This window comes from Harpegnathos saltator, unplaced genomic scaffold (assembly GCF_003227715.2).
Source record: "Harpegnathos saltator strain DR-91 unplaced genomic scaffold, Hsal_v8.6 scaffold594, whole genome shotgun sequence".
Taxonomy (NCBI): Eukaryota; Metazoa; Arthropoda; class Insecta; order Hymenoptera; family Formicidae; genus Harpegnathos; species Harpegnathos saltator.
In genome coordinates, this window is record NW_020230420.1 from 546,074 (window position 1) to 566,333 (window position 20,260).

The 20,260-nt window shown below is 55.6% G+C and overlaps 1 protein-coding gene across 3 annotated transcripts in view; it reads left to right on the plus strand.

Moving 5' to 3' along the window:
* LOC105186297 (testis-specific gene A8 protein) overlaps positions 1-20,260 on the plus strand; it is a 108,514-nt gene that overhangs the window by 36,947 nt on the left and 51,307 nt on the right. The window contains exon 1 of one of the 3 annotated variants that reach the window (XM_025304183.1): positions 9,777-10,441. The exons of 1 other annotated variant lie outside the window; for it this stretch is intronic. The gene's annotated coding sequence lies outside the window, so the exon portion shown is untranslated. Of the gene's footprint in view, positions 1-9,776; positions 10,442-20,260 lie in introns of those variants that run through there. One more of the 3 variants, XM_011146384.2, reaches the window with a different exon arrangement.

A 20,260-nucleotide genomic window follows, 5' to 3' on the forward strand; every position in this document is an offset into this window, starting at 1 on the left:
CGGATTCGTATTTTGACCTTTGACGGACCACCTGCTCGGGGAAGGTCCTTTCTTATTTTCGTGTATAACTAAATTTGGGTCGAAGGTGACTTGTCACCCAAGACGATCGAAGTTCGCGTGTTTTTATCTTCTCGTCGCGGTGCAGCAACTCGCGCGTTAAGCGAGCAACTACGTCGCGCTATGCGGCATATTCCGAGCGCGCGTTCGCGTAGCCGTCGTTGTAGCCCGACGACTAAGGTGGAGCTTCCGTTTCCGGTATTGAACGTGCCGGAGAACGTGCGAGATCGACACCCGTCTTCTACGTCGTCGAGCCGAGCCTCGTTCGTTTCGCACTCGTGGCACACGAAGGAGCTGCCTTCGCGCGAGGTCGTTTCTCGCTTTCTCACGACTGAATTCCTTGCGCAGAAATATCTATAACAATTATTTATTACTTATCATTTATTATTTATGGAATTGATAACCGAACGGGCGACGAGCAGGATTTCTCGCAAATCGCCACGACGAAGGGCGTCCTGTACTCGACTTCATCAGGACAAGATCCCGCCGCTTTCCCGAACGATCGACGGACATATTTGGTGCCTTAGTGATCACTTTATTGATAACGCTATCTTATCAGGGCCGTGCCCTCGATCTCGTTCCCTCCTCAAGTCCGTAGATTCCTGACTCACCGCGTCGTAAAGCGATACTCTCGCGCTTGGATTCGTCTCTATCTCGAGCAATATATTTTTCCGCGTACATCCGCTTCAGCCGTCGATTCCTTTCGGTCCACGTCCATTCCCCGTTATTAACCACTTTATTAATTTACCGCGCATAATGCCGCGGGTCAAGAGACGCCCAGGGGTTAATGTTTCTTCCGCACCTATGGCCACGCCGCGAGACGACGCGACCCTCCTCTCGCCTACTTCCGCCGACTTCCTCTTTAACTTTGCACGAACGGCGAACGGTGGAGGAAAATGCATCCTGCTGTTCTGCTATCCTCAATCAATCAAGGATCACGGCGAAATAAATGACTTCCCGTCGCGTTCAGAGAACATAAATAATGCGTACCAGTTTCGCTCTTCTCTCTTGGAGTTACACAAAGTACTCGAGGCTCGTGTCGAAGTCTCGGCTCCTTAGTCGTCCTGACGCTAAACTATCTAAACTATCATACGCTGCACCAAAAACGTAGCAGAATTTCGTTCCTCAGACCGCGCGATATGCGGCACGATTGCTGGAATTTCCTTATATTTCCGGAAGAGGAGGAGGCACATTCTGAACGCGTAGCGAACGCTAAACACGTTTTCTGATTCTCTCAGGCTGAAAAACAACGTCGTACGTGACGTTCATACACGGAAAACGGAAAAAGATCGGTCGAATCGACGTGACGATGAACGAGTCGAACGCGATTTGCTCGGAGAAAACGGAGAATTTCTCGACTCTTACGAACCTCGCTTCCATTCTGGACGTATATGCGAAAATTAAGTCCCGTGTACGCGGAATTAATTTGAAATTAAAAAGGCGTGTTTCGCACGCACATGTCCGGAACGAGGCTCCGGCGATTCCATTTCCTTGGAGGAAAACACGCCTGCTTCGCGCTCGTCACGTTAATTCAAGCGATCTTTGTTCCTCGTGTGGCGTCAGCAATTCAGCGTACTCAGCGTCCACTGCGCGTCCAGGATAAGACCCCCCGGTCTCTCTCTCTCTCTCTCTCTCGATCTCACAGTCGCGAATTGCGCCGAGCTGTGTGACTCACGGCTCGTGTAAATCAGCTGGAGTGCGAGCGCACTCGCGTGCCCGCGAGTACGTACGCGGCACCTTATCGCCGCGTATCATGGAAATCGCCGTCGCCACGTTCGCCATATGCTCGCCGGTACCGTTGGCGTGCCTCTCCTTAGAGAGCCGGTTCTCGTTTCCTGCCGGAGTGGAGTGGCGTCGGCGATGCTGTCTTGCGCGGCTCTCGGATCTCTCGGACTGGTCTTCGTTGACCGCGGCGCGCTCGCAGAGGCAGCGGGAGGCTCGATATGCCAAACGGGACGTCGTCGGTTTGGCGAAAAATTGATTCGTCGTCTAGCGGACGACGAGGTCGCGTGTTTGGACTCACGATCGGATCCTCGGAGACAAATGGACTCTCGAGTGAATGCGGTCCGATCAGATCCGCGAGAGAGTTAATTAATAGCGCTCATGTAGCTCGCGTTCGTCGACTATGCCCGCCCCGTGTGTGGCGCGATCGTCTCTCTCGTCCTCGAAGAAGCCGACGCTTCGAATAATTGGCGTACCGCCGCGCGAACGTTATCGCGCGGCAGCGGTCGCGCCGCGCGACTCGGAGAAACTGCAAATCGCGGCGTTTCCGCGGACGCGCGGCGCATAACTATCGCCGGCGCGTAAACTTGTTTTTCCAACGAGCGCGCCGGAGCTTGCGAATTCGCTTTGTGCGGTGAAATCTCGGCGATACGCAAATCGCGTCGTTTCTCGTGCTGAAACTGCTCCCCGGTTGCCGGCTCGAGCGACATTCCGAGCGGAAATGCGCTGCGGTCATATGTTCGGGCCAGCGCCGGAGAATCGTGAGCATAGCGGCGAGGGAGAGAGAGAGAGAGAGAGAGAGAGAGAGGGGGGGAGAAGAGAACAGAGAATGCTGCGATAAAAGAGCCCGCTGCTCCGCTCCTTCGTTTCTACGTAGTCGAGCGGAGCGAGTGACGAGAGCGCGCACGGCCGGGAAATCCTGAAGAGCGCACCGTCAGCGCGACGCGAAACACAAGGGAGACAAAGAAATGGCGCGACCGCCGCGCGGAACTGGCCGTCACCGTGCGGCTATTGTCCATTGATAACGACTCGGCTCGGTGCTCGCGCAGATATCTCTCTTTCTTTCTCTCATTGCTGTGCCTAATCAAGTTAACGCGCTCGCGCGAGGCTTTTCCAGTCGCCCGCCACGGAACGTCAGTTATCGCGAAGTCGTGACAGCATTCGGTCCTCTCCTCTCGTCCGTTTCGACATTGAGCACGCGCGCGTCGTTTAATTGACGGCGGTCACGGCGAGCTCTGCGATCGACGGCACGCGATCGGATCGAAAGGTACTCAGTATCGATATGTTTGCATTAACGCATTGTCGCCGGGCTTTGCGATCGCTTGCTCCTCTGCGCAAGCTTGACTTTTCCCATAATCTGGCGGCTTGATAGCATGAAACTTGTAAAAAAAGGCGATCTTGTCTGTACGGAGAAAGCAGGCTGAGGCTGCTCGTTCAGCAATTTATCGAATTGAGTAGACATCCTCGAGCGGTCGGTAATATTTTATAACCCGTTCGCATTGATTTAGTTAGGAGTTTCAGAATTATAATTTCTAATTTCTTTCATTATATCGACGTAAAATGTGATTAATCGGGCCTAAAGACGCGCGTTTCTTGCGATTCGATTCATCCTTTCAGTAAGAAAGCGAGTGATCGCTCGCTTCCGTGATAATGGCCAAGCGAAACGAACGCCGCGTATGTTTGCTTCCGATACAAATATAGGTCGAGAACGTCATTTTGATTTTCGCCAGGCACTTTCTCGTCAGGCTTGAGGATCTCGTGCAAGGAAACCGCGCGCGCAGGTGCTTCCTACGCGTCGACTGCGCGCGATCGGCGGCGGATAAAACATCTCCCGCGAAGAATCGCTCGTTAATTAAACGTCCGATGCGACGCTTCGCTTTTTAATCCGTGGCGCGCAGCCAGTCTTACGCTCGGTCCGCTCGCGAAGGAGTCGATTCCCGAAATTACGGTGAAATAGCGGCGATTCATCGTCGAGAAACAGTACGTCGCCCCGACGCCACGGCGGCTTAATCGAATTACTTTTACCGCGCGCTTCTGTAACGCCGCCCGGTAATTGGAAATCTATCTAGGAGATAGATTTCGATTATAGGACGCGCGCCAAACGCATCAGAGGATCGCTTTATAACAGATAAATTGAATCTATAAGGCTCGCGCGCGCGCGCGCGCGCGCGCGGAGGGAGGCGCCTCTCCGAAATCGATTTCCATTAATTCGTGGAGAAGCGTTGTATCACGAGCGCGCGCATGATGTACGGGGCGTACCGGCGCGGCGGGGCAGAGTCGCGCACTTTCTCTCGATTATAAATTCTCCGGCGAGACGGGAATCGATTTTCCCTCCGAATTATTAAAGAGCATCGTGAATCAGCATTAGCTATCATCAAGATCGGCGAAACTAAATCCGCTCGATGTTCCCTCCCTCTCTGCCAGTCCTTCGTCCGTTGGCTCCTTGACATTGAGATAATCAATCCGCCGCGACAGCCTCGTGCTTGTTAATATTTACAAAAGTGCAACCTGTACTAGTCCCGATAGTACTAGGGCCGATCACTCACCGAGATCAGTGAAGCCAAATCGGTCGCCAAATTTTCCCGCCAACTTGGCTAGTTGAAACATTTGAAACAATATCTTTCTCGTTTCTCGCATACTTTCGATACTCGAATTAAAGTATTCAAAAAGCAGTTGCGTCTTTTGAGACAAGCTGTATATATCCGGTCGTCAGTGTGGCGCGCTTATTTTTTTCGGGTTATGTTACGGACCTCCGCGATCGTCACGATCGATTGTTCCCGATAGTAAACCCGCGGCATCGGCGAGAACAACAGAGAACGACGACGTTATGAGTAATTCGCGTTACGACGTCGTCATCGCGCCCGTCATTGTCATCGTCCTCATCGTCGTTGCCGCTGCGACTGAGTAATCCGTATCGCGCAATACACGGAATTTACGACCTCGTTTCTTCAGCGCGCGGCTGAAGGAGGCTGGAGGAAGGCAATGCTGTCAATTTTACGATTCGGCACGGCTTCGTCAAATCTTCATTCCGCCGAGGACAGGTACGTGATCGCGAGAGTCGGCCGTCGCGCACTCGCGGCGAGGGAAGAAGCTCTTCGCCAACTCTGATGATAGTTCCGACCAGAGTTCGCCGGAGAACTTCCTCGACGAACTTTTAACCTCCGCACGTCGGAATAAAGCGCCGCTCGCCTAATTGTTTCCTCGCGAAGGATCGCCGAGGAGCATCCGGATGTTGACCGCGGTCGTGATGGTTGCGTAACGCGAATTGATGCACACTCTGCACTCGCGGACTTTCGGCACTCGGAACTCGCGCGCTTTTTCCATCGATTAGCCCACATTGCGGTGTTGCGTGCGTTACTTTGAAGCGCGAGCCGCGCGCAATCGCGTTTTCCTTCGCGGAAGGTCCTTATCCGGGCATTGTTTCAGCCGCGCGCGCCAAGTGTCCTCGACGTGGAACGCGACGGTCCCGTGCACTTCAGAGTTTCAATGCGCACTCACGCGCTTGGATACACACACACACACACACATATATATATGTGTGTGTGTGTGTATATATATATATATATATATATATATATACACCCGGAGTTTGCTCGGCGTTACCGAGAAGACGATCTTCGTCTCTCCCGCGTCGCGCGTCTCGCGTCTCGCGATAGCCGATTTCCGGTGATACGCGAACCGCGAAAGCGATCTCAGCCGTCGTCAGGTGCGTCGCGGGCGCTCGATTGTCATGAATCGCGACAGCAGTTTACACATTCCAGACGCATTACCATACCGACGTCTTCGCCCAAACGATGCGTAAGCAGTTTTGCATACCTGTGACAAAGCCGAGCTCTGATAAATATTGATATCGGCCTTGATTCGGCTGACAGGTGCTTGACGAATTGCGCGCGGATGCCCTGCGTGATGATGATTTGTTCGTTTGACAGCGCGCGCGCGCACGGTGATTCGCGAATTGCTTGCTGGGGAATCAAGGCGGATTAGTCACGTTTAAATTTCAGGCGACGATTACCGTAGGAAATTTTTCCCCCGGGAGATTATCTCGCTTAGTTGCAGCTTCTCGACTCGCGACGTTACGTGCCTCTATAAGCTCTCTCCAAGCTGCCGTTTTCGAGCCGGATCCACTTGAGGATTATAAAGTTCGGTTATTTATTCATTCTACCGCGCGCTCTTGCGATCTCCGTCTATGATTGTTTGTAACTTTGACGATGCCTCTTTCTCTCTTCCCGTGTTATAAAAACATTAAAGCAACATCAAGTGATTCAGGCTTCGCTCTCAACGATGTGGCGGCGACGAGAAGGTTCAGAGTTGCGTTTCGATAATTCTGTAACGATCGCATAAATGTTATACGATTGCGAAATCATATTGTCTCGTCCTGTTTACCCCCGGTGGTCTCGCCTTCCCTCCCATTCACCCCACTTGACCTCCGATATAAAATTCAAGAATCTCTGACACACACAGAGAGTGCGGTGTGGACGAGCTCGGAGCGGAGTTAATAAACGTTTCGCATTGCCAACGACCGATCACGGGGGAATCGAACTTGTTTGCCAACGGGTAATTGCATTTAATTAGTAAGCCGTCGTACGGAGTGCTCTCTCTCTCGCGCGCGCGAGAATCAGAAATTATCTCTCCCGTCTAATTATACACGAGGAGAGGCTGCGGCGCGCACTCTGTGCAGCCGCGCGGATTAGCATAGTCGCGGCCATTAGCGCACGAGATCGTGACAGATCGGACAACGGATTCGCAGCAAAAGGTTGCGCCGTGCGGCACGGACGTGGGCTCTTTAATGCCGCGTCATCGTGCCGGGATAAATGAGACCGAGGTGGAAGAGACAGACGGAGCGCGTGCGTTCGCGCGGCGCGGCGCGGCGCAGCGCGCGCGCTCGTTTCTCATTTCTCCGCCTCGCGGACGAGACTGCCGGTCGAACCGGCGCGGCGGAAATATTTGCGTTTCTGCATTAAGTGCGTCTACGTGGGTAGGAGATAGCTCGCTGTTTCGCGAGGGAGTTCGCCCAAACGATTTCTCATGGGCGTGGCAGCGAGGAGCCGCAGCGGCAGCGGCAAGCGGCACCTAGAGAGAGAAAGAGAGGGAGGGGGGAGAGAGAGAGAGAGAGAGAGAGAGAGAGAGAGAGAGAGAGAGAGAGAGCGAGCGAGCGAGCGAGCGAGCTGAAGGCACACCGGGGCGCGCGAGAGATTGAAGAGCGGGGAAAATTGCGGCGGATTAATAACACAGTCGCGTAAAAATTATTGCTATTCGACGTCGGTGCTCTCCGAGCGCGAAAATCCCACTCCGTCGCGCGACGCGTTATCACGATCGCGCAAATGGGCCCCATCGCGTCTTTCCCCGCGATTTGATATATATTTTTATTCGCCTATGCGACGCGTGTCTCGCGCCGAGAAATATTTAGTGATCTCTAATCTCCCAATTCTTATCGCTGAAGGATAAACGTTATCGGTCGATTTCCTGTTTCCTCCGAGTCTCGTCTTTCTGTTCGGCGTATGCTCGGTAGCGTGTCCACACACGTTCGTGACCTGCGAATCCCGAAATTCCTGTCGTGCCCCGACGTAATCCAACGTCGTGGCGGCGTTTCTCTCGCTCGAGCGAGCGAGTTCCTCCCTGTCGCCGCTTTTCGCGCATTAGTCATCGGCTTCTCGCCACGAGAGGCGAAAGGCGACTCGTAATCTCGAGGCCTGAGAGAGCTACCGCGGCCTATGCCGCGCGTGAGCGTACAACAACGCGTGTCTCGTTTCGCTCGAGCGATCGCTGTAGTTGCCCAAATGACCGCTGATTTCCAGGTAGTAGTGGTGCACTGTGCAATCGCGGCGGCGATTATCGACGATAATCGTGCTTTTCTAATCGTCCTCGCGAGCGATTCGCAGAACGATATCAGGAGAGACGATGAAGTTCGCGGTATCATGACGCGAGGCCGGGCGGGCTCTGCGGCGTGATCGATTGATTTTTCGGAATTGGTTTATCGAGAACGCGTCCGCGGTGCTCTCACGTTGCTGCGCGATACAAAGGAGACGCGCGACGTGCTACGGCGACACGAGTTTCGTTTGAGAGCTCGGCACATGAATGACGTAACGGTTTATTAGAACACGTAAGTGTTCTCGATGCACGTCGGGACAGGTGATGCGCGTCGCGCGTTTTCGGCCAACACACACACACACACACACACACACACACACACACACACAGGGTGTGGCGAGTTTTCCGCGCAAATGTCGCGATAGCCGCAAAACGAGATCACGACCCCCGGAGATATACGGCCCGATGAGAAAAAGAAAGAGGAATAAAAGAGAAGTCACAGGGAGATTGCCAGCTATTTGCGTCGTTATCGGGGATAACGTGGGCTTTAGGGGATCGTTATCTACGGTCCTTAACTGAAATTTAGTCCAGACGGCGGGAAAGCAGTTTCGGGAGTCAAACAATCCGAGAAAGGAGGGAGGAACTTGTTCGATTTGCAGGAACGCGACTTAATCCCCCCCGTTCGCTTCTCCGCGACGTAAAACGTTCATCAAAGGTCCCCCGATCCCGGCAAGAGGGTCGCTCGGAGGAAGTTGGGATAGATATAGACGAATAATAAGTTATCGCCGGGATATCAGGTCGCATTAGCGTTATTGGGCGCAAATTTCGCGCAGAGTTCTCTGGTAATATCGCGCGAACGCCCGGCGAAATATCGACTCGATCATTCGCACGACTTTGTACTTCCTGCAGATTGCGGTATCGTTAGATCCCAAAAGGCCCTGAAGATAATCGTGAACCCGAAAAACGTGGCTTTTCCTCAATACTCTCCGGAGCTCTCGGTCGGTCGGTGTGTCCCTAGGTAAATAACCCTTCGTAACACAGGGCCCCGCCCTACAGGTCGGTCGGCTCGTAGTACCTCGCCCTCTCTCGCTTCGAGTTTAGCTGGAGTCGTCGTGGCAGGGCTGCCACCACTCGAACGGGATCCCGGGGCGCCGGGCTCGCCCGTTACATCCCTGCCGGCCGCCGCCGTTCACCCGGCTCATTCTTTATCTGACGGTCGAGCGGTGCGGATCGTGCCGGTGTGTACGGATCGTGGTGGCCGCGAAGGAAAAGGCCGCGACGAAGCGCGTGTTCGAACTCTCGCGGTAGAGAGAAAAAGAGAACGGGCGAGAGAGAGAGAGAGAGAGAGAGAGAGAGAGCGAGAGAGAGAGAGAGAAAGAGAGAGAGAGAGACCGTCCGGCCGGCTTTTGTCGTTCGCGCGGCGCACAAAAACGATCAAATCGGGGAGCAGCTCGGTCTCGCATGGAGGATTGATTCGCGTCGCGCCGTTCTTCGACCGCTTCCACTCCGGTGCATCCTCGGCCGCGCCGTCGTCGTCGTCGTCGTCGTCGGACCAAGGACAAACGCGTTGTCTCGTCGCAGCGACGCATCACGCGCGTAGCACGCAGTGCGCCGAAACGCAGGGAGCTAAGCGGTACGACAAAGGAGCGGCGGCGGTATCTCTCGCCGCTACCCGGCGTGAGAGAGGAGCCGATCGATCATTAACCCGACTGTAGAGACCCGGCCGCGCGTCGTCGTCTCGTGACTACTCGTCCCGCGTGTGCACGCAGAGCCGCGCACTTTCGTGCATCCTTCCGCGAGGACGTTCTCTGATAGAGTCGACCGCCGGCCGCTCCCCGGGGTATCCTGCCGCGATTTCTCGATCGGGGTATCGACGTGTACCTGCCATTTACGAGTGGCGGCCGGTGTGCGGGCCCACGGGGAAGAGAGAGAGAGAGAGAGAGAGAGAGAGAGAGAGAGAGAGAGAGAGAGAGAGAGAGAGAGAGAGAGAGAGAGAGAGAAGCGCTCGGAAGGTAGAAGGAGACGCGGCGTAGGGTGTGCGTGCCGAGGGAGGGAAAGAGAGAAAGAGTGAGCAAGTGGAAAGACCAGGGCGGAGGAAGGAGGGAGAAAGAGGAAGAGAGCGGCAGAGAAGAGAGGATAGGAGACAGAGAGTCGAGAGACAGGGACGGGTGATAGTGAAAGAGAGGGAGGGGAAGAGAAAGAGAGAGAGGGAGTGAGAGAGAGAGAGAAAGAGAGAGAGATATCCTGAAAGAACGACAGGAGGGAGTGAACGAAAAAGAGAGGGGGAGAGAAAGACACAGTGTGAGGGAGAGAGGGAAGTAGCAGTTGGTGCGAGTGAGCGAGCAACGTGCTGGTGACAGAAAGACGGACGGACAGACGGACGCCGCTTCCCCTCCGCGCTCACGCCAGTCGGTCGCGCGTTACCAAGCCAAGTGGATGGGTTCGCGAGTGCGCTCCCGCTGAAAAAAGTTCCTCTTGCCCGTCACGCTGCACGAGAGAGAAAGAGAGAGAGAGAGAAGAGAAAAAGATAGAGAGGCCACACACAGTTCTCTCTCTCTTCCTACGCACGCACGCACGCACGCACGCACGCACGCATACACGGTGTATCCGCGCGTTCTCTCCCCGTCCCGTGGTGAACACGCGCGCCGCGTCTCGCTCGTTAACGTACGAAACCTGTGAGAGACGCTCTGTGGTCGCGCATCGTGCCACCAGAGGACCAGCCCTCAGGATCTCGAGGGATCGGTCGGACGGATTTATATTATACCAAGTGCGCGCAGCCGCCCCACCGTTGCTTTCTCGTCGCGAAGGAGATCTTTCGGAGCACTCGTCGCTTCGTTTTGACGACGGTCGAGAGGTGAGTACCGCCAGCTAGGTGAGACGACGAGTGATCCCGTCGCGTCTCTCGGTGCGCCGCCGAATCGAGCCTCGCCTATGGGCGATTTCTTGAACCCTCATTCCTTCGTCTTTCTCCGAGAAATTCGTCATGAGGCAGTTGCCTTAATAAAGTAACTGTTGCGCGTCCACCAAAGTTTTTCGCCGACGTGCGCGCGCGCGTGCGTACATACGTACGTACGTACGTACGTCGGTCGGTCACTCGTCCGCATATATCCTCGTCCTCGATTCGCCCTAACGATTTCCTCGCCGGGAAAAGTCATAATCGTCATTTCTCGCGCAGCGGAAAACGCCGCGAGACGGATCGCATCCGCCGCTGCATAGTCGCGCTCCGCGAGCCGTTTGGATTTCAAGCGTACCCCCCGCGCCATTTTGAAAATGGGCAGTCGGAGCGGCAATCGATATAGCGGCCGGCGCCAGCGTGCTCGACGGAGACCTCGAGGACGTCGCGTCCCGCGTTCTCGAGGCGCGTCCTTCCCGAGGACGAGCTCCGCACGCGCGCCCTTCAGATTCCAGTCGCGTCGCGTCGCGTCGGGCCGACCTGAGTCTCCAACCGCTGAGCTTTCCGGAATTTACAGCCGCGTGAGCGTGAGTGAGCGTGACTGAACGATCCCTCGGAGAACGTGGCGGCGACCGGTCGGTCGTTACGCCATCTTGATTCCGTGCCCCACCATCTGCTCGCGATGGTCGTACTTAACCCCCGAACGATCGAACTGTACGTACGTGCGATTTCCAGTCGACCTTTTTCGCGCCCGTGCTTCGACCTGAGCACGAAATCGCGCGAGCCCTCTTACTCGTGCCGTCCTGTTAAAAACATTTTATTTCACAGTCATATCCTGCCGCTGGGATCATATTTCTCTGCCCCCTCTCTCTCCTCTTGAATCGTGTTAATTGATTAATTTAATCAAGGGCCTTTTTGTTAGCCCGTAATATTCGCTGTCGGTTGAACATTCACCGCTACAATTGTTGAATTTCTTCGTGTTCTTTCATGTGGCATATCTTTGTTCGCTCTCTTTGTGTCATGTTTTTTTTTTTTTTTTTTTTGGTGTATCCGCTTTATATACATTATGTTACAATTTTCACGCTCGAGAGGGCGGAAGGGAGGTTCTACCCCGGAGCGTGCAATGAATTGGGGCGGAGCAGCGTTATTAGCGATCGCCCTCGCGAGAAGAGGGTTCGCCTCCGTGAAGGTATTTAATTCCAACTTTAATCGCTTTATCGTAGTAGCATCCTGCACAAAGGAGTCGAAGATCCCCGCGACATTGTGACAGAACGATTGTTTGCGACGAAACGCGATGTCCGGCCTGACAACGGGAATCTTTTCACCGCGTCATCCAAGTTTCCCGCGGCCAAGCCGAGAGGAGTCTTTTGTTCACTCGTGGATTTGCTCTTTGCGATCGCGCTAGAACGAATAAAGAAAGCACGAAGGGGGGGGGGAGAGAAGAGAGGCGAAGGGGAGCGAAGGAAGAAGAGGAGAGAGATGCGCGCTCTCGCTAACTTGTGTCTTGGATGCTCGACTGCCCGGTCTGTTTCTCCCTTCTTTTTTCATCCTTTTGCCTTTGTGCCGATTTTGCATAGCAGGCCTCTACCTGCCGCGCTCGCGCGCGCTTGGAACGCAGTCAAGGCTTCCACGGAAGCGATTGCTGTCGCTCGGCCAACGGTTGAGCGCAGAAAGGCCCGAGAAAATACGAGAACCGGCCCCGCAGTTGGGAAAACGTGTCTCGATTATTACGTTCTTTCGCCACTTGCTGCGACCGGCAACTTGTGCTCTTGGATATTTCATCCCTCCGGCCTCGATGACCCCTCCCACGGTGGAATATCTCTGACATTGCGTCATTTTTTCGACGTCCGACGCGCGTTGTACAACCTAGCCGCAGGACAGCGGTCTAGATACATTTCTTTCCGGTGAGATCAAACAGTCAAAATTGCGTGCCACCGTTGACGAGTTTATTATTACAAACAATGCTGCATACCATACGTAATTTCGCGCACAATCTTCAATGCTCCGAGCAGTCGTGCATCTTAGCCGGACAAGTTAGCCTGCTGCTCGGTGCACGAATATTAATATCTCCGTGTGGTAGATAAGAGTATCACAAGTGCCGTACGTTCTTCCTGAATCCCCCCCGCAACCCCGCAGTTGTGACGTGTCGGACGTCTCTGCACGCTGTCTCACTTCCGTCACAAGCTCGGCTACTGCGCAAGTTCGGCCGCATCGCGAGAGAAGAACGTGGCCGTGAGAAGAAAGCGACTGCAACCGAAATCTTGACGGGCAACCGCCGGGACGAAGTAATCCCGTCGCGGCGGAAGTACATACTCGATCGGCAGTTGAAACCGACGTCAGCTCGCCGATTACGTCGCCGCTAATTAACTCGGAGTATTGTGTGCAAATGCCCAGCCCGTCGCGGGCTTCGCCTACCGCGCCGACTTTTCCGCGCGCCGTTACCGCGCCGACTTTTCCGCGCGCCGTTACCGCGCCGAGACACGCGCCTGGCATTTGCACGACCTGCATTGTGGTGCACCTGCACCGGTGAGGACGCACTTTGTGTGTTGACCGGCTCGCTCGGCCGCGGCTCCGTCAAACGCTCCTCTCGCGAGAAACGCGGCTCTTCTTTCGTCCCGCCTCTCCTCGCCTCGCCTCGTCTCGTCTCGTCTCTTCGCGCTCGTGGCCGCTCCTCCTCGTTGCATCGCGCGCGCGCGCGCGTCCCGCCGATCGGCAACCCCCGCCGATCCGCGCCGCTCCGCGCGATCGGCAGCAACCAGTTTCAGCAACGACGGCGGCTCCGCGCCGCCGTCCACGCGATAACAGGTCGTTAACTTGCCCACATCTGCCTTTCTCTCGTTCGCGCGGCGCGCACAGGCTCCGAGGAAAAGAGCAGCTTTATCCTCGCGGCGCGCTGAACGCTCCGCGCGATTTAGCCGAGATCCGCGCACGAGATCGGACGCGATCTGCGCTTTTTCTCCTGATGACCCGTTGCCTGCATTCGCCGGCGAAAACTACCCCACGACAGTCGCGAAACAGTCGCAGGTCTGCTGCTGGTATGCGCTCTTCGCTTGATTCGTCCAAGATTAAAAGTACACACACACACGCACACTGATCAGACCCGCGAATCGCGGAGCGAGTGTTTTCCTGCCGGACGCAAGTCACCGTCGATCGATCTCGCTTTCGCCGGCGACGAAATCGTTTCTCCCTTGCTCAGCATCGTCTTTCGTGCGCGCTCCTCGGCGCCGCTTCCTACTACTTTCGCCCTCGTCGGTCGTGTGTTTACGAGGGTGCACGCGCCTGCGAGCGTGCGCCGAAAATAGAAGCCGCACGGCGGCGACGGCGACGGCGACGGCGAGATCCGTCCGCGCATTTTTCGAGGTCGTCGCTAACTTTCCCGGTTGCCCTTATGACGCGCTCGCTTTTCAGCGCGCGAGCACGTGCGCGCGTCTGCTCACGCATGCGGGACACGCGCGCACGGTCGCTGCTCGCAGCCCGATGCCTATTATTTTCGCGCCGCCGCGTTATCCTCGTCAATTTCGACAACGAGAAAGGGAGCAGATGTCTTCACTCTCTCTCTCTCTCTCTCTCTCTCTCCCGCGGCCGAAATAGGGCCAATACAATGCGAGAGTCGCTGCAAGAGTGAGAGAAGAGCGAGGAACGCGACAAAAAAGTATAACGCGAGAGCACAGCCCACGCGTACGTCCCGCTTCTGTGTTCCACGCGATGTCAGGACCGCCGCTTCTCAATAGGCACCGCAGGATCTCACCGTTGGTCTCTCGCCGCGGCTCGTCCGGCACACATCTGCCTGCTGCTGCTGATCGTTGCTACCGAACGAGCTCTCGTTATCTTCATTTTTATTATCAGTACGTGATCAGTACGTAGTCTCGACTCGACCTTTCGCGGTATCCGCGTGTCGTGTATACGCTTACACACGCTCTCTTCTGGGCTTCTTATTTGATTGTCCGTCCTGAGCCCAGGCTGAACCGTCGAATTAATAGACGTGTCTGGGGCCGAGGAAATAATGGCTGATTGATTGGGCACACGTCGCGCTTACACGGCCGGCTACTTACGCACGCACATTCGGTGCCCGTGGGAATTAGGGGACAGGCGCACTCTCGCGCGCGGGGCCGTGGAAAGGAATTTTTTGTTTATCGCGCCGCGCCGCGGAGAGTCCGTGTGTGTCGCTCGGATCGGAGCACCGGATGAGTCAGCGGATGTGACATCGGCTTGACGGAGTGTTGAGTCAGGTTGCGGCGACACGTCGGTCTCCCTCGTGTGCGTCTCGATCTCGATTGTTCGCCGATGGAGCAGGTATAAACCGATGCTTTCGTTGCGCCGTACGGTATGTTATCGTAGCTGCGGTGTTATCACAGCGCGCTCTCGACCGGCGCGTCGCGTCGCGTCGGCGATATCAGCGGTGTCTTCGAACCGCTCCGTCGTCGAAGAGATGAGTGCGAAGAAACGGAGAAGATACATTCGACGACGACGACGACGACAATCAGGCGAACGAGGATGCCGGCTTCGATCGAAAACGCGCTGCGCACGAACACACGCGAGTCATCAATGCACCTTCTTATGCACCTGCGCGCAGCCTTGAAATCGCCGCGAGATATCCAATTTTCCGGCCGCCTCGTCTCGTCGTGCTTTCATTATAATCCCATAATAGCCCCGTCCCAGCGTACCCTCGGCGGCTCTATAGCCGCGCGCCGCTTATCGTCGGTGTTATCGCCCGGGCGGAATTCTCTCTCCTGCACTGTCGGATCGCGCCGGACCGTCGTCGCTTCGCCGCCGACGGTCTCGGCCCGTCGTTATATCGTCGTTATATCGTCGTTAACGCCTTAATAGACGGCATCGACCTCTGAATGCGCTTATTAATCAATTGAGCGATACGACCGAAAGAAATCTCGCCGCTCATTATATTTCCTCTCTTCCTCCGCCCCCTTCTCCCTTCGCCGGCTAAGACGGGTAATATCGACGCGCGAACGCGCTCGATAAGACACATGCGGAGAGAGAGAGAGAGAGAGAGAGAGAGAGAAAGGGAGAAGGGAGGACGAGAAAGAGAAGCGTCATCGTCTTGCCGCACGCATCATTTCGCAAAACGCGTCTCGCCTTTCGTTCAGGACCGCGCGAAGACTCTCTTACCTGGACGCTCGCCTTGCCGCGGCGGAATCGCGATTGCACCCGCGCGCGCATGAAAAGAGCGCCGCGCGGACTTATCCGCGGTGTATCACGCGCGTTCGTTGCCGGTGCGGCCGCACCGACCTGGCGACCGCCTGCATATTCAGCACGCCTTCTCGCGTACATTTCCATCTCCACGGCCTCGAGCGGCGCACAGCGTGCTTTCGCAACGCGCTCGCGCAGAAACTATTTATTTCGCGAGACGAGGACGCGTTGTAAAAACCGCCGCTTCGTCATTTCTCCGTAAATTCCGGCCGCGCGGTGCTCCTTCCTTCAGCGCACCTGTATTGTGTAACGCGCGATATCGGTCGGCGAGTCAGCCGACCAGCAGGCGGATCAGCAGGCGCATTTGCCAGGCGCCAATTGTAGTCGTGGACGTGTAATAGGACGTGAGAGTCGCGGAGGAGGACTCCAATCGATGGAAATTGTGTGTACTCGCTTCCGGCTCAATTTTCATCGTCACTTTCACCGTCTTTCGGAATACACGAAGCCGATGTCCTCGTAGTTTCGTCAGCCTCAATTTACGACGATTGCGCGCGCTACGACCAGAGCGCGGAGCTCGGAGAGACGACGGCGACGTCCCTCGCAGGGCAATCTCGCGCGGGGGGGGGGGTGGTAATCGGCGACACCGACGCCGGCGCATATCGCCGTTCCGAGCGAGAGCGCAGTTGCGATCTTATCAATCGCGTCGTTCCGCGGCTGGGTGAATCAACGACGGAAACCCCGTCGAGCACCGGAGGAGGATCGCTTTGTATACGGCGCGGCTCGATTGGCAGCGCGTGGCCCAGTAATAATTGCGACTCGCTATTCCTCGTCGAGCGCGCGATGCACGCTGCTGCACGCAGCTACACACAGCGAGGCGCTTTGAAGCGGCGCGCAAAAATGCCCGTTGAATTATCGCCGCTCTTACGCAAGCCTTCGTCTTACATTATACCGGTTCTCGCGGCGGCGGGCGCTCCTCTCGCGGACCATGTAAACGGTCCTCCCGCTGATAGGACCGCGCGCCAGCGTTGTTAATACGAAAAAAGCGAGACGCGTCAGAGATTCTCAGCGCGGAGAAAAATAAACGGCAACGAGTGGAGCAGCGGAGGGGAATGGGGCGTACGCATACTCCGTTGCAGCGTCAACGAGAAGGCTTTTCTTCCTTTTTTTTCCCTCTCGTTCTCTTGCTCCTCTCTTCCCCCCCCCCTCTCTCTCTCTCTCATTCTCTCTCGTGCGCGAATATGCCGGTGCGTCTCTCTCTCTCTCTCTCTCTGTCTCTCTCTGCCGGGTCGCGGTGAATTTCCTTTCTCCGTGAGGCCTATTTTTATCGCGGGGTGGCTTCGAGAACCGAGGAGAAGGCTCGTTCTTTCGCGCGCGGTTCGGCGCGGCTCGGTCCGCCCCGGCAACGAAGAAGCTCGCTCGCCGAGCGCGCGTTTATCGCACGGGGCAGAACCTCGCGGTGTCATCCGCGACGATATTCGCCGCTAAATATAGCGGCGCGGCGCGATACGCGTCGTGACCTTCCTCCGCACGGCCGGAAATTCGCGGTCCTATTATAATGAACGGGAGGCGCAGAGATAGACGGAGCCAGAGAGAGAGAGAGAGAGAGAGAGAGAGCGCGGGAGGACGAGTGCGGACGCGCGAGCTGATGGAAGAGAAGCGCTGCCTTTCCTGACGGCACGATTTTCCGTTTCCCACGTCTTTCCCGTTATACATCGACACGTGTGTGTGTGTGTATGTGTGCGCGCGCGTTCAGGCTCTCCGGTGCACTTCTTGGACGCACGCTGGTGCTATTTCTCACTTGCGAGGCGCGTTACGGGCCGGCCCCGAGTTCCACATGTGCGCACACGAGTTATGGAATAACATAAATGTTAGTCGAAACTCTTTCTGCCTAATATAGCGGCCGCTAATTATATCCCCTTTCTCTATTTTTACGGGCTGCCTCGGCGATGACTCTTCCGGCGTCGGTTCGGTACGATTGAGGCTTTCAGGAAGCGTCACGAGCCCCTGCCCCTGCTCCTCCTCCTCCTCCTTCTCCGTCCCTCGTTCCTTTTCTATTTTTCTGCGGGATGTACACGATACAATCGATCGCGCGTAGGCGGAGAGAGAGGGTGCCGGCCTGCATCCGCGAGTTTTGCCGATGCGTCACACTGCGCGCGTTCAGCGAGTCCACGAGTCACTCTCGTAGGCTACTAATTCGCTGATCAAGGAAGAAATAAGGACGAAACGAAGCGGCACGTGAGTAGTCGCGTCGTGCTCTCCCTCTCGATAGAGTCCGCGCTCGTCTCCTTTGTGCGAGACCTATTACGATTTGTTCCGAAAATTTGGCTACGACGGGGACAGGGTGCGCGCCATCCGTTGCTCCATAGGGGTAGCATTGTGCTCCATTATTGGGGTGAAGGCGTTGTAATAACGGCTCCATTGTGCGTAGTACCGTGTCTCTATCGGCGGAGAGACGATTTATTTCGTGACATCGTGATACTCATTTTCTGGATTCGCGGCGGTCTGTTTGAGAACACCCGCATTCGAAAATATACAGCATTGTGACCCAATTTTCGTCTTTCACTTTAGCGCGATATCGCTCGGCTTTCTCAGGCTCGCGTTTCGTTATCGCGAGATCAATCGCAAGGCTAAGATCGTGCGATTAACAACGTATTTGTGCGTTTGGCTCGCCAAAGCACAGCGTGTGCCGGAGGTGTGTTGCCAAGGGATTGCGCGAGCAAGTTTCGATCGGCAACTTTGTCACTCGTTGGAGCTCGTCGGGCGTTAAAAGTCACTCGAGAAAAAGAGAGAAGGAGGAGAGAGAGAGAGAGAGAGAGAGAGAGTGAAGCCGCCGCGCTGCGGAATCTCCCGGAGAGGTGACAATATTGTGTCATCGCGTTTCCGACTTGTAACGTGTCACCGCGGTGCCGTTATGGCGTGCGCGCTCAAAAGCGAGCAGCGGCAGCTGGCGCAAGCGTGCTTAGCGTCGGTGCATGCAGCAAGCTGAGGTGCAATGCACCGTGAATAAGCTGCCTAGAAACAAATGCCATTATGCGCGGCGACAGTGATATACCTGTAGCCGCGGTTCCGACTTGGCTCTCGCATTGATGCGCGCGCGGTGTCGGTCCGCAAAACGAAATATCCGCCGCGCCCGGAGAGTCAACTCGCGTTCCGCAGCCGCTCGACGTGACAGTCCGATCGCTGTGTGGACTTTCAGCGTCGTAGTGCGAACTGGACGAGACGAGTCCGCGGAGACGCGCGCCGTTAGAAAGCAGAAAAGCAATTCCAGCCGCGGCGAGTGGAACGACGGCGATGGCCGACCGCGTGTTGATGCTACGCCCTGTTCCTCGATGAAAAGCGAAAGAATGCGCCCGGGGAAAATCGAAAGAAGCAATTTACGGGCGATCTTCGTCTGACTGACGACGGTCTCCGCGAGCGAGAAGCGAGCGAGAGCGGGCCGAGGAGTCGATATCTGTGGGCGAAGTGAGGGCAGAAATAAACGACGAAATGTCACGACAAATGCGCGCATGGTCGATATCTGTCGCGCGGCGGGCTGCTTATATCCCCCGAGTGCACAGCGTTTGATCCAATTTGAGACTGCTGATAACAGTTACTGACTCTTGGAGCACGCGCGCGGGCTATCGATTCAACCTCATATACATTCACGTCGAGCGTCTCGGAACGAGGAGAAACGCTTAAAAGATCATTAGATATACGGGTCACGAGCCACTTTGCACATGTAGTGAGCGGATTCTGTGCAGCGATGTGAGGACCGCATCCACCTGTTCATTCCCCCCCCCCCCCGCCGTCTCCGCGATCCTTTATCGCAGTCGAGCTGTCCGTCGTGTTTCCAATTATCTCGTGAGGATTTTGTTCTTTTGGCGGTGGGGTACACGGTGCAGTGTTGCGCGTCGCGACGAAAGGTCGCTCGTTCGGATTATTTCGGATGCTGAGAAAGGCGAGAGATGAGAGGATATTCGGTCGAATTGTAATATTAATCTCGAAGGGAATTATGGTGGCTTGCAAAAAGTTGAGAGTAATTTTATCAAGAGACAAACCGTGTGTGTGTGTGTCAAAACGGATTTTTTTTTTTTTTTTTTTATTTGATTTCAAAAGAAGAGGAATCGAGTCTCCTGTGATGAAATTCCTACAAGCTAGTCCGGAAATTTGCGAGATAAAACTTGCGTCGAGCGTTCTCTCTCCGAATATTCCGAATATTTATATGCTGCGAAACCGCGTATTTTTCGATCGGCCCTCCCCCTGGATATTCTTCTCGACAAGCGCACAAAGGGACGACCTCGTCTAACATTGTCGTGACCGGCAGATGCGTTACGCATCGTGACCGTCAGCTGCTCGTCTGTCCTCTCGCTCGCTCCCTCGCTCACGCACGTACGCAACGAACGGCGGCGAGCCACGTGGTCGTTTAAATGCGCGCTGACGCGCGCCAACGAGCTCGGCTGCTTAGCGCTTCGCCACGCCGCGCCGCGCGCCAGTTTTTCGCGGCCGTTCTCTCGGTACAGCGCGCGTTTCCGCTTTTACGTGAAGAGTCGCCGCGCAACACCGTTATCCACGTCGACGAGTTCGAGCCTGATTCTCCTGCTCTCGCGAGGACAATTGAAGCCGCGACAGCGAACCGCGCTTTTCCCTCTTTTTCGA